This window comes from Chiloscyllium punctatum, chromosome 1 (assembly GCF_047496795.1).
Source record: "Chiloscyllium punctatum isolate Juve2018m chromosome 1, sChiPun1.3, whole genome shotgun sequence".
Classification (NCBI taxonomy): Eukaryota; Metazoa; Chordata; class Chondrichthyes; order Orectolobiformes; family Hemiscylliidae; genus Chiloscyllium; species Chiloscyllium punctatum.
The window spans coordinates 11795395-11808836 of record NC_092739.1 but is presented as its reverse complement, the minus strand read 5'-3'; the positions used below and the strand labels follow the sequence as shown (position 1 = coordinate 11808836).

Here is a 13442-nt window from a genome sequence, read left to right as displayed (position 1 = left end):
AACGGGTGTGAGGAGGAGAAATACTGTGTAATGTTATACTTTGCATTTAGTATCTTCAAGGTAATATTGCCAAGTTCTCAGTGGTAGTCTGCAGTCTGTCTGTCATTTGAGGTGTTAAGTCATAGAATCATACAGCATGGAAGCAAACAAGTCAAGTGCCAAAAAAATTTAATCTTATTTAGAAAATAGGTTAATGGAGAAAATAGATTTTTTTAAGTGCATTATTAATGTTACCACAGTTCATTTCCAAATTTATTCCCATGCTGTTTCCATCCATTGGATTCTGACTGCAAATTTTCACCATTTGATATATATTTCCAAGGGTTTATTGGAATGTTCTCTTTGTCAAAGAGGTTGTCTGTCCTGTTGGTGATTTTTAAAAAAAAAATCAATGGTCATCAGCAGGTTTTGTTCTCTGATTAATTTCTGGTTTATTTTGTCAAAGGATGTTGCTTGATATTGCCACTTTTGTATTTGTTAACATTACGAAATATTATTGTATTAAATTAGACTCCACTTTCAGCTACAAAGTACATATCCATGAACATCTTGAAAAAGGCAAAACCTATTTCCTGTTCAAAGATCCTTAGTCTGGAAGGTTTGGGAGAGGAGGAAATTTAACCTCAAAAAGCAAGAGGATATGGAGGATTAAAGGGCGGCTATTTGGGTAATGTTACCCAGAGTGGGACAGAAAGGTTCAGAATGCAAACATAGAAAGCAGCAGGGTCAAAAGGGGCAATAGTGGTAAACAGGCAAAAGTAATGGCTCTTGAAAGCTTGTAATATTAAGGGCAAAGTAGATTAATTAACCACAAAAATATACGTTAAGGTATATAACCTTATAGCCATTACAGAGGGTTTACAAGGGGATCAAAGCTGGGAACAAAATATTCAGCATTAATTTTTGAAAGGACAACAGGAAGGAAAGGATGGGCTAGAATTGTTGGTATGGTATCGAATAAGTATGACAGCAAGAAATGATCTTGAATGGGAAAATTTAAGAATCTGGTGGAAGCAACATATAAAAAGGGAAGTAAAAAGCTAGTACAAGTAGAAGTTCCTTTATCTGAAATGTTCGGGACAAGCCGCTTTGCGGAATTCGGAATTTTTCGGTTTTCAGAATAAGTGACATTTAACGATGAAATTTTTAGAAATCTTACCAGAGGAGCAGACTTCTAAGTAAGAATATGCTTGTCACCCCCCGCGTTACATCTGAGTGACACGCATCGAGTGGGTGTCAACTTGGGGGCGATCGCAGAGAAACCCCAAGGCCTGTTGGTGCTTGGCCACGCCCCCATGTCGCATCTAAGTGACCAGCATCCAGTGGGCGTTGACTTGGGTTAACTGTTTGCTCGCCAAACAATCTTGTTAATGAGAAAAAAACTTCACAAAAAACCTCCGGAATTTGAAGCTTTTCGGTTTTTGGATGTTTGGATAAAGGATCTTCTACCTGCAATCTATTGACCCTCTAACTGTGTCTATACGGTAAGGTAGAGTAAACTGGGCATGTAAAAAAGGTTGAACATTAATCATGTGTGACTTCAGTCTTCTGGAATAGTCCAGTTGGTAGAGGAAACAATGCGAAAGACATAAATGCATAGAGGGTATTCAGAACAGTTCCCAAGAGTAATACGTTATAAATTTGACCTGAGATTAGGCTATTTTGGATCTGATGATGTGTAATGAGGCAGGTTTAATGAATGATGTCCGGTTTTTAGAAAGAAGTCCCTTCGGAAACAGCTAAAGTGAACAAGTTGGATAGATAAGCGGCAGACATTAAGGAGGTAATTCATGACTCTTCACAAAAATATATCCCAAGAAGGAGGAAAGATTCTAAGAGAAGGATAAACCAACGGTGGCTAGCCAAAGAAGTGAACGAGAGTGTTAAATCGAAAAAAAAAGGTATGTAGGAGGCCAAAGCCAATGATAGCTGCAAAGACTAGATTCAAAATACAGCCAAGGAGGGCTAAAAAACTGATAAAGTGAGGGACGTTAAAAACTGATATTAAGAACTTGTATTAAAATTATAAAAAGGAAGAGAGAATACAAAGGGAACATAGGTGCCTTTAGAAAATGAATCTGGGAGATGGTTTTGGGGGACATAGAAATGGCAAAGGAGTTACACAGCTATTTTGCATCGGTCTTTACGGTGGAATATATTCTGAACATTCCATTAAGTCTAAAGAACATGGGGGTGGAACTAAGTACCGTCACTGAAGTAATATTAAACAAACTAAAAGCAGATAAGTTCCCTAGCCCTGATCCTAGGATCCACTAAAAGGTAGCTACGGAGATAGTGGACGCATTGGTTGCAATTTTCCAAATTTCGTTGAATTCTGGAGAAGTACCAGGGCATTAGAAAACTGTCAATGTGCCATCCCTATTCAAAAGAGGAGGAAGGCAAAAAATGGATAACTGTTGGCTGATTATTGTTGAGTCGACAGTTGGAATACTGTTGGAATTGATTCTCAACGAAATAATAACACATTTGGCAAATCATAATCTAATCGAACATCGACAACATGGCTTCATGAAAGGCATATCATATCTGACTAATTTAACAGAATTTTTCAAGGAAGTCACAACCCAGAGTTGATAGAGAGGTATCAGTAGATGTGTTGTATTTGGACTCCCAGAATTCATTTGACAAGTACCTCACAAAAGGTGAAATCATAAGGCAAGAGCCCATATTGTTTGAGGCAGTATATTTACATGGATAGAGAGTTGACTAATGAGCAGGAAACAACAAGTGGGGATAAAACTGTAGGGATTCTATAAAAGGGTTCAGTTTCAGCTTACCAAACAGTGAGCAGAGGCATTCCACAGGGATCAGTGTTTAATATATATTAATGACTTGGAGAAAGGAAGTGAATGCACTGTAGCCAGATTTGCAGATGACAATAAAATAGATGAAAGGGCAGATTTTGAGAGAGAGAGAGACAAACCGTTTACAAAGAGATTTTGATAAACTTGAGTAAGTGGACAAAAAGTTGAATAATGGGATGTAATGTGGTAAAATGTGAAATTATTCATTACTGAAGAGAGAACTAAGGAACAGTATTATTTAAATGGAGAAAAACTCCAAAAAGCTGCAACATAAAAGGGATTTTAGGGTATTTTTGTGCAAAATGCAGAAAGCTAGCGCACAGGTACAGCTTGTAATCAGGATAGCTAAGGGAATGTTGATCCTTATTTCAACGAGATTGGAGTTTAAGAACACTGAAGTCTCAATGCAACTGTACAACGTGATTGTGATACCACGTCTAGAGTACTGAAATCACGTTTGGTCCCTTATTTAAGCGAACATATCATTTCTTTTGAGGCAGTTCAGAGAAGGTTCACCAGGATGATTCCTAATATGGAGAGTTCTAAAGAGGACTCACTGGACCCACAACATTAGCTCTGCTTTCTTTCCATAGATGCTGCCAGACATGCTGAGTTTTTCCAGCAATTTCTGATTTTGTTCCTAGTATGGAGGGGTTGACTTATGAGTAAAGGTTAAACAGGTTGTGACTCTACTCGTTGGTGTTTAGAAGAATGAAAGGTAACCGTATTGAGACATGTAAGATTCTTAAAGGGCTTGACAAGGTAAATACTAAGAGGATGTTCCCTGCTGTGGGAGAGTCTCGGACCAGAGGACATGGCCTCAGAATAAAGAGTCACGAATTTATGACTGAGATGAGGAGCAAGTTTTCCTCTGAGGCTTGAAAATCTTTGGAACTCCTTGCCACAGAGTTGTATGAGCAGAGCTTTTGTGTACATTTAAGAATAGATTCTTGATCAGTAGGGGAATCAAGGATTATGGTGAAAGGGCAGGAATGTAAACATCAGGAATATCAGATCAGCAATGATCCCATATAATAGTCTTGAGGAGCCAAATGGCCTTCTGCTATTCATATTTCTTATGGTTTTTTGGACCATAATGTGGTACAACTTCACATTCAGTTTGAGAGCAAAGAACTTGGGTCAAAAACTGCCAAGCTTAAATTAAGGCAGTTTAAAAGGAATGAGGTCAGAATTGACTGAAGTGGGCTATGGAAAGAATTTAGCAGCGAAGACAGTTGAGGAGCAATGACAGACATTTAAGAAAGTTATTCATTGTTCAAATTCCTGCCATCTCAGAAATAACCTTGGTTATACTGCATCTGTGGCAGTAATATCTTTCCTGTAATAAAGGGACCAAAACTGCTATCTTTGTATCATCAGCAAATTTAGGAATCTTTTCTTTGCTGCCTTCGAGTACAGAGATGTACAGCATGGAAACAGACTCTTCGGTCCAACTCATCCATGCTGACCATTTATCTTAAATTAATCTAGTCCCATTTGCCAGCACTTGGCCCTTTTCCTCTAAACCCTTCCTATTTATATACCTATTCAGATGCTTTTTAAATGTTGCAATTGTATCAGCCTCCACCAGTTCCTCTAGCAGCTCATTCCACACATGTACCACCCTTTGTATGAAAAGGTTGCCCCTTAGGTTCCTTTTATATCTTTCCCCTCTCACCCTAAACCTATGCCCTCTAGTTCTGGACTTCCCCAACCCAGGGAAAAGACTTTGTCTATTTACCCTCTCCGTGTCGCACATGATTTTATAAACCTCTAAGGTCAACTCTGAGACTCCGATGCTCCAGGGAAAACAGCCCCACCCAATTCATCAACATAATTTCTATATTTGTCGAACGTTGAGTCACCAGCACTGATCCCTGTGACATATCGCTCATTATACCTTGTTAACCAGAAAAACCAGTTATACCTTGTTAACCAGTTATGATTCCTCTGTTTCCTTTTAACTAGCTAATTAAGCTAAACCAGACCAAAATATATTTAAAAACTAGCCTAGGCCCAACTTTTTCTTTTTTCTAAAGGCAAATGTAAGGTGTTGTGTTCTGAATGCAGTTCAATTGGTCAACCTACTAGGCTTTAAGTAAAACACACAGTTTATTCTTACACTATAGTTAAAAAACCATCAAAGCAGTATTTGAAAATCTTAACCCTATTGGAAAATTTAACAGAATAATGATTATTTAACTATTAGCCCCAACTGCTCCAATATAGTAACATCCCTTTAACACATTGTTAGCAAAGGCAAATTCAGTGAAAATAGATTGTCTTGCGTGCAATTCTCCAGTTTAGGACAAAAGAACCTCAGAGAGAGACAGAACTTAAGCATTTGCTGTAGCAAGGAGAGATGAATAGCAGTATCAAAACCTCAAAGGCTACTGAAAATTAAACTAAATCTTTGTCCTGTAGGAGCTTGACCCCATTCATCCTGCTTCTATTGTTCCACCTTTTTTAAAAAAACCTAAGACCTCTCAAGCTGTTTACTTTATTGGCTACAAACAGACTGTTCGATGTTTCTGTCTCAATCTCTCTTTATAAAACAATAAGGTCAAAATGCTCCTCTTAAAGTTATAGTATCATATGTTGCTGCCTGTCTCCAGATTTCTAAGGCTCTTGTGCAGTGGTAAGAACTAACTCTGAGCCAGGAGTCCTGAGTTCAAGTCCCATTTGCTCCATTGGTGTATAATAACATCTCAATAATATATATTAGAAAAATAACTCATCTTTTTTTAATCACAAAATCTTTGATGTGGCACCTTATCCAATACCACCTTTAAATACAGTACATCCATCTGTTCCCCTCTATCCAGAGCATACAGAGTTGTTGTTGCTCTGGCATGCCCTCCTGCACTCTATCTTAGAGCTTCAATATGTTGACTAACTATGATTTCACAAAAATATGCCTGTTCTGCTTGATCACCTTAAGTGTTTCTAAGTGTCCTGCTGTAACTTTTTAAATAAAATTCACGACATCTCTATTACAGATATTAAGCTAATTGGCCTATAGTTTCTTGCTGGCTGTTTTTAACAAATAAACAAATTACCGTTGCTGTTTTCTAACCCAACAGGAAAATCCCTGGAGCAAAGTAATTTTGGAAAATTGAAACCAACTCAATTACCTCAATTGTCACTTGTTTTAAAACATGAGCATAAAATACGTCAATAGTCATGTCTTGTTACTTTTTTAAAAATTCACTCATGGAACATAGGCATTACTGGCTGGCCAGCACTTTTTATTGCCTATCCCTAGTTGCCCTTGAAATGGTGGTGGTAAGCTGCCTTCTTGAACCATTGCTGTCCATATGCCATAGTTTGACCCACAGTGCCATTAGGGAGAGCATTGAGGGTGGGATATTTGTGAAGCCACCTCCTCCAGTGAATTGTTTAATTGTCCACCACCATGCATGACTGATGTGGCAAGACTGCAGAACTTAGATCTGATTGCTTAGCTCTCTCCATCACTTGCTGCATATGCTGTTTGGCATATAAGGAGTCCTGTTTGATAGCTTCAAGAGGCATCTCATTTTTAGATATGTCTGTTGTTGCTCCTGGCATGCCCTCCTGCACTCTCCATTGAACCATGGTTGATCCTTTGGCTTGATGGTAGTGTTTGATTGGGCGACTATGTCAGGCCATGAGGTTGCCGATTGTGCTGGAGTTTAGTTCTGCCCTCATAATGCCTCATAGATGCCCAGTCTTGAGTTGCTAGATATGTTCAAAGTCTGTCCCACTTAGCTCAGTGATGGTGCACACAACACTATGGAAGGTATCCTGTATGTGAAGGTGGGACTTCCTCTCTGCAAGGACTGAGAGGTGGTCATTTTTGCCAATACTCTCATGGACTCTTGCACCTGCACTTGGCAGATGGTAAGGATGAGGTCAAGTATGTTTTCCCTCGTGTTGGTTCCTGCATCACCTGCCACAGACCCAGTCTAGAAGCTATGTCCTTTTGGACCCAAGCAGCTCAACCAGTAGTGCTATAGCCGAGCCACTCTTGGTGGTGGAGATTGGAATCCCTCACCCAGAATATGTTTTGCACCTCTGCCACTGTCAGTGCTTCTTCCTTATATTGTTCAACTTGGAGGAGTATTGATTCGTCAGCCAAAGGAGCATACTACATGGTAATCAGCAGGAGGTATCTGTGCCTGTGTTTGACCTGAAGCCATGAGATGTGAAGAGGTTCAAAGTCAATGTTGAGGATTCGAAGAGCAACTCCTTCCTAGCTGTATACCACTATGCTGCCATTTCTGCTGGTGGCATGGTGATTATAGTTTTTGGGGCATTATCTTTAAGATATGATTCTGTGACTATAACTATGTCAAGCTGTTGCTTGACTAGTCTGTGAGAAAGCTCTCCCAATTTTGGCACGAGTCTTCAGACATTAGTGAGGAGGACTTTGCAGGGATGATAGGGCTGTTTCTGCCATTGTCTTTCTGGTGCCTAGATTGATACCAGATGGTCTACACAATTTCATTTCTTTGTTGAGACTTTGTAGCAGTTGATGCAATTGAGCGACTTGTTAGGCCATTTCAGAAGGCAGTTGAGAGTCAATCACATTGCTGTGGGCCTGGAGTCACTTTTTGGCCAGACCAGATGAGGATGGCACATTTGCTTCTTTGAAAGACTTTAGTGAGCAGCCTTTTCAACCCACCACTCTAGTAATTTGTTAAGTGCTATTTTCTGGTAATTGTAATTTTCTTGAGTTCCTCACTTTCATTTTTTGATATATTGCTAATTCTTTGTTATATGAATTCTCCAAAAGACCGATGCAAAATAGCTCTTGATTCATCTGCTATCTCATAATTTTCCATAATTAATTCTCTTTGCTCACCTAACTGTTTTCAACTATGTTTAGAAACTCTATAGATATAGTTCTAGCTAGCTTTTTCTGGTGCTGTTTCCATTAATATTTTAATGATTATTTTTCAAAAATATTCTATCCAAACTTCTGACCTGCCCACCTATCTTTATGCACTGATGCTGTCTTTTTAAAGTTGGATGCTGTCTTTTATTTTTCAGCTAACTACAGATGATGGGTACTTTCCTTGCATTTTACTTACTTTTTGTATGTATCTATTATGAGTATTCTGAAGCCTCAGGCACATTTTGATGAGTACACCACTGCCATGTCTCTGCAACTGGCTGAGGGAAAAAATGTCGCAGGCTTTCCGCATCCAGAGGATTGCACTGTGGCTCAGTGGTTAGCACTGTTGCCTGAGTGCCAGGGACTCCGGTTCAATTCCATCCTCTGGTAACTCTGTGTGGAGTCTGCACATTCTCTCTGCGTCTGTATGGGATTCCTCCTGATTCTCTGGATTCCTCCCACAGTCCAAAGATGTGCAAATTAGATGGATTGGCCATGCTAAATTACCCATATTGTCCAGGGATATGTAGACTAGTTGGTTTAGCCAGGGGAGTTGTAAGGTTGCAGGGATACAGTGGGATGCTCTTCAGAGGGTCACTGTGGACTTTTTGGGCCAAATTGCCTGCTTCCACACTGCAGGGATTCTGACTCCTGGAAGTCCAGCACTTGCTCGGCCCCAGACAGGAGAGGACACCACAGTGTTGGCCACTACTAAATCCGTATCTCTGAATGAACAGAGATGGGCACATCAGGCAAGTTTGTCAGACATTCTCGAAAATTGGATTGAAGGTTGGAAACCACTAATGCTATCTGTATCATGCTGACTCCACTACACGAGCATCTGACTGTCTCCATGGCCAGATTGGTGGCTGCAGTGGAGAGCTAGATTATGCAGAAAACTCATTTGCTGCTGGATCTGCATGACAGACCTGCACCACATCACTTTCGCAACAGGAGGACAAGGGAGCTTCACCCCACTTTCGTTGCCCTTTCTCCTAACAAGATAGTTGGTGTCAGAAGGTATCAGGTGAGATGAGAACCATGCGCAGAAGCCACTCTGCTCAGGAAGTCTTCTCTTAAAATGCTTCAGAATTGCCTGGCCCTTCCAACTCCTCTCTGCCTGTGATACCCAAAATCACAGATGTTAAAGAAGAGGCTGTAACTGACTCTGCATGCCTGGGCCCCTAACTCTAATCTACAAATGCCCCTAGGTCATTCCATGCAAATCTTCAAGGTTAACAGGCTCCACTATAAAAAAGGCTCTTCTACCTCAGCCGTGGATCCTGTAACGTAGATAGAGCAGATAGCCAGAGATTTTGCCCCGGGGCAGAAATGATTGTCACGAGGGGTCATAATTTTAAGATGACAGGGGTGGGTGGAGAGAAGTATCGGGGAGATGTCAGAGGTAGGTTCTTTACATGGAGAGTGGTGGTGGAATACACTGTCAGCGGTGGTAGCAGAATCAGAGGTATTAGGGACATGTAAGTGATGGCTGGACAAGCACAATGATGGCAGTAAATTGAAGAGTGCATAGGTAGGTTGATATTAGATTATGATAAATGTTTGGCATGATATCTTGGGCCGAAGAGCCTGTACTGTGCTGTATTGTTCTATGTTTTAGCTGCATCTATGCAATGGGAGAGCAAGGAACAAATAGCACCTGAGGCACATAAGTTACATGAGTGGTACTTTTTCGTCAATAGAATTAAAGGAATTTAGTCTGTTTCAATCATTACTTATCTAATCAATTCATTTTAGCTGAAGCTACGCAAGCTACTTTTCCTTGGCACCACATTAATGTTAGAACCATATCTGAAGGAGTTCTACACTTTCCCTAACACCCACTGTTGACATCATGACATTGTTGAATATGTGAGCATCAGATGTTGTAAAGCCTCCAAACAGTTGTTAATGCTAATTTTAATTAAACAGCAGGAAAAGCAAAGAAAGAAAAACTAAATTTGCATTAGTATTTGAAGCTAAACAGGCTGCTTTGTTTTCCAGTGTCAACAAATTTACAATCAATGAATAATGAATCTCCACCCAACCCTGTCCTAGTCTATTGGAAGCAGGCATCAATTAAGTCATGGAGTGCATTGCAAGGACTCCCCAACCATACCTTTTCCAAAAATTGGAACCTGCTCTTAAGCAGGTCTTTCATCTGTCCCCTAATCACTGTGACAAAAAAAGTAATTGTATCTGCTGCGGGTTATCTCTCAGCACCTTTTCCTTTTAAGGCATCCAGCCATTGAAATAAAACAGGAAATTATCAAGACTGTAGGCATTGAGGCATCTATCAGAATTCCTGGTGTAGATCTCGAAGATTTCTCTCTTTTTCATTCATAGGGTATGGTTGTTGCTGGCCAGGCCAATATTTATTGACTGTTCTTAATTGCCCAGAGGGCAATTGACAGTCAACCACATTGCTGTGGGTCTGGATTCCACATGCAGGCCAAGCCGGATAAGAATGACAGATTTCCTTCCCTCAAGGACATTAATGAACCAGATGGGTTTTTGACAATCTGTAATTGTTTCATGGACATCATTAGAGTCTTAATCCTAGATTTTTGTTTTGAATTCAAATTACACCATTTACCATGGCAGGATTTGAACATGGGTCCCTAGGACATTAATAACCTAGTGATAATACCATTTGGTTATCATTTTCCCTTATGTGGTTCTGATCGTTACAGATGAATGGGACCCTTTCCCACTATTGATATTGCCTGCACGCTATCAAAGCAACATGTGCATCTACACCGGTACCCTGAAAGCTGCCACAATGCCTCCATTTGTAATAATTCTCAAGTTCCTGCTTTCTTTCAAGGGCTAGATGCCTGAAAGGAATACTTGCTGAGAAACCATCACTGCAAATACAATGACTTTCTTCTGCCACAGCTGTTAAGGGACAGATGTAGCCTGTAGTGCCCTGCATCCGGAAGGATCCAACAGATGACTTAGTACTGCGAAAGTGTTCCAGAACATCCTCGTTCATCATTGGCATTGCGCCTTGCCCATCTGGAAGAATACCCATATCCACACCCTGAAAAGACCTTTTGATGTGACTTTATGTGGAGGCTGTTCAGCTGCTGGGTCTGGGTATGAAAATGCATTTGTTCCTCCTTAATTTCTGTCAGCCTTTGTTGTCCAGCAACCAGTGATGAATCCATCTGCGTGGCTGGATCCATAGCTGATGATCACAATGGACTTACATGGAGAAGAACAAAAATAAAGCAGCTCCTTACTAATTTGATCAGTTAGTACTCAGCACACACAAGAGTCACTTAAGCACAATCAGTGATAAAGTGACATGTAGGACTCCAATAAGAAGGGCAGTAAGATGCTTCAGTGTGAACATTTGACACCATCGACTTATACAGATTATGCCGCACAAGCCATGTCTCAAATACAATACTACATGTGATTGTAAGTGCAATAGGACCACTGAAACATTGTCTCTGATCAACCATTACTTTTAACTGACTGTGACAGTACATTTTAATTGGCTATAGTCCTTCTTGACTGGACTTGTGACAACCTCCTTCAACCATTTGTTTAAAACACATGCAGGGTGTTAGTCCTGTAAGATGCTGGTACACGCTGTAGGTCTGATATTGATGTAGTAAAGTGCCATTCAACAAAATGTCCACTACCTTTTCTGATCATTGCTGGCAACCATGACAAGCTGCCTGTATTAAAAGGCAAGATAGAACTGCTGTGAATCTGTAAGTTCTGAATGAGGTGCGAAAGTGCATGGCCAATGCTGTCAGTGCCCAAGAGAGCACTAAGAAAGCATGTCTGACCCAGTATGCAGAGCAACCTAGCAGCAGCATTGCAGGTAAGATGTCAAGGAGCTTTAAAGTGCTGAACTCTGTGATAAGTTAATTTGAGATGTGCTGTGATGATTTGGTCAGGTTGGTGCTTTGCTGCTCCCCACCCTTTATGGACAGAGGATGGTGCCAGTTGCTGTTTATGGAGTGCACCCTGAGATGTTTTACAGTTTACTTTCTGGATATGAATGTTGCTTGCATGGATAGAATTTATAGCTCCTCTTGTCTTTGTAAGGATGGTTGTGGGCTTTGATGTTGAACCAGTAGTTATTTCACAAGTTTATACAGCTGAGGGCTGGATTCATACATGACTCCAGAGTCACTAGGATTTCCTTGAAGACTATTAATGAACCAATTGCCTTTTATATGGTCACTTTTACTGATGCCAGCTTATTTCTAAATATTTTAAAGTTCAAAAGCACAAGAATCCAGGCTGACTGTCCACTCCACTACTGAGTCAGTACTGAAAAGTGCCTTTTCAGTTGAGGGATTAAACTGAGGTCCCATCCAAGTGCTCAGGTGAATGTAAAGATTTCATGGTCCTATTTGAAAATAAATAGACGAGTTATCCCCAGTGTCCTATTCCAATATTTATTCCTCAATATCTCTCAAAAAGAATTGTCTCAAGATTATCTCATTGCTATTTGTGCGAGTTTACTTAGTGTAAATTGGTTGCCACATTCCTATATCACAATAGTGACCACACTTCAGCTATAAAGCACTTTGAGATATCCAGTGGGGTTTTGAAAAATTCTCAAAATCTTATGAAAGTTAAGCTTGAGTCTCTCAATTGTTATTCTAATAACATGACCTTTTGTTATAATGTCTGTTAGCAGAGGAGAATCGAATTGTTGGGCCCTAATTTAACTGTGCAAGGCTTTAAATAAGTTTAAAATGTGTCCCATTGTATGGAGCTGCAGACTCTAATAAAGCACAATTTTTCTTTGTTTTAAAGGTTTGTTTCTCACATTCACTTAAAAATGTTCAGTTTTAAACATAAGCATGAACAATATACAGTTAACAGGGTTATGGAAGATATTCTTTCTGTTATCTGTTTGCTGACCAGACAAGATGAATGCTCATTTGACTTGTGCTTTATAGGCCAATGTGCAAAGGCTTTTTTTTTCACATACTGAGTGCAAGTTGTGCTTTCATGAAAGTTAATTATCATTTGATATGGCAATTTAAGATGACGTGATTTAGTTTGGCTGTAAGTTGACCTGGAAATCAAGAGGTAGCTATTCCAATTTCTTTCAAACTAAGAGCATAAACAATAAATGACAAAGGTGATTTCAGTAACATTGTTGGATTACCTGCGTTTAGTGTGGGTTTTCTTGTTCTTTTCTGCTTCATGTTCAGAGTTGTATTAATTCTTCAACCGCTTCAATTACTTGACTATTAGTATTTATCTTAGTGGAAACTTCCTTTAGTTGCTGTATGTCTTTGCAGCGAATCATATTTGGACATCAAATAGAAATTGGAGAAAATGTGACCCCTTGACTAATACTGTAGTAGTGTACAACAAAAAAAGGAAGATGAGCATTTTCTTTAAACAACATTTCTGAGAACTTCTCATATTATTGCATGTATATTGAATTGTTTTTTAGGCAGACTTCGCTCCAATTTAAAACAGCAAGATCTCAGAAGCAGCAATGAGGTAAAGGGCCATTTCCTGTGTTTTTCACAATAGTTTCAGGAAAATTTCCTGAGCAAGATTTTCCTTGAATGGATGGGATTCACAATATTGTCTAAATTTACCATTTGCAAAAATTCAATGAATAATAAGAGTAATTGTAAAAACCGCTTGAATACTATTTCTGTTTTACTATGCTTGAGTATTTTCAGATTCGCTCTGTTTGCGCGAAGCTGAATTTCTTTTCCATGTTAATATTATTTTGAAGTCCAAAT

General features: G+C 39.6%; 1 protein-coding gene across 1 annotated transcript in view; it reads left to right on the top strand.

The window, feature by feature from the left end:
* Positions 1 to 13442, top strand: part of znf827 (zinc finger protein 827) — a 138783-nt gene that overhangs the window by 40639 nt on the left and 84702 nt on the right. The gene's annotated exons all lie outside the window — the stretch shown is intronic.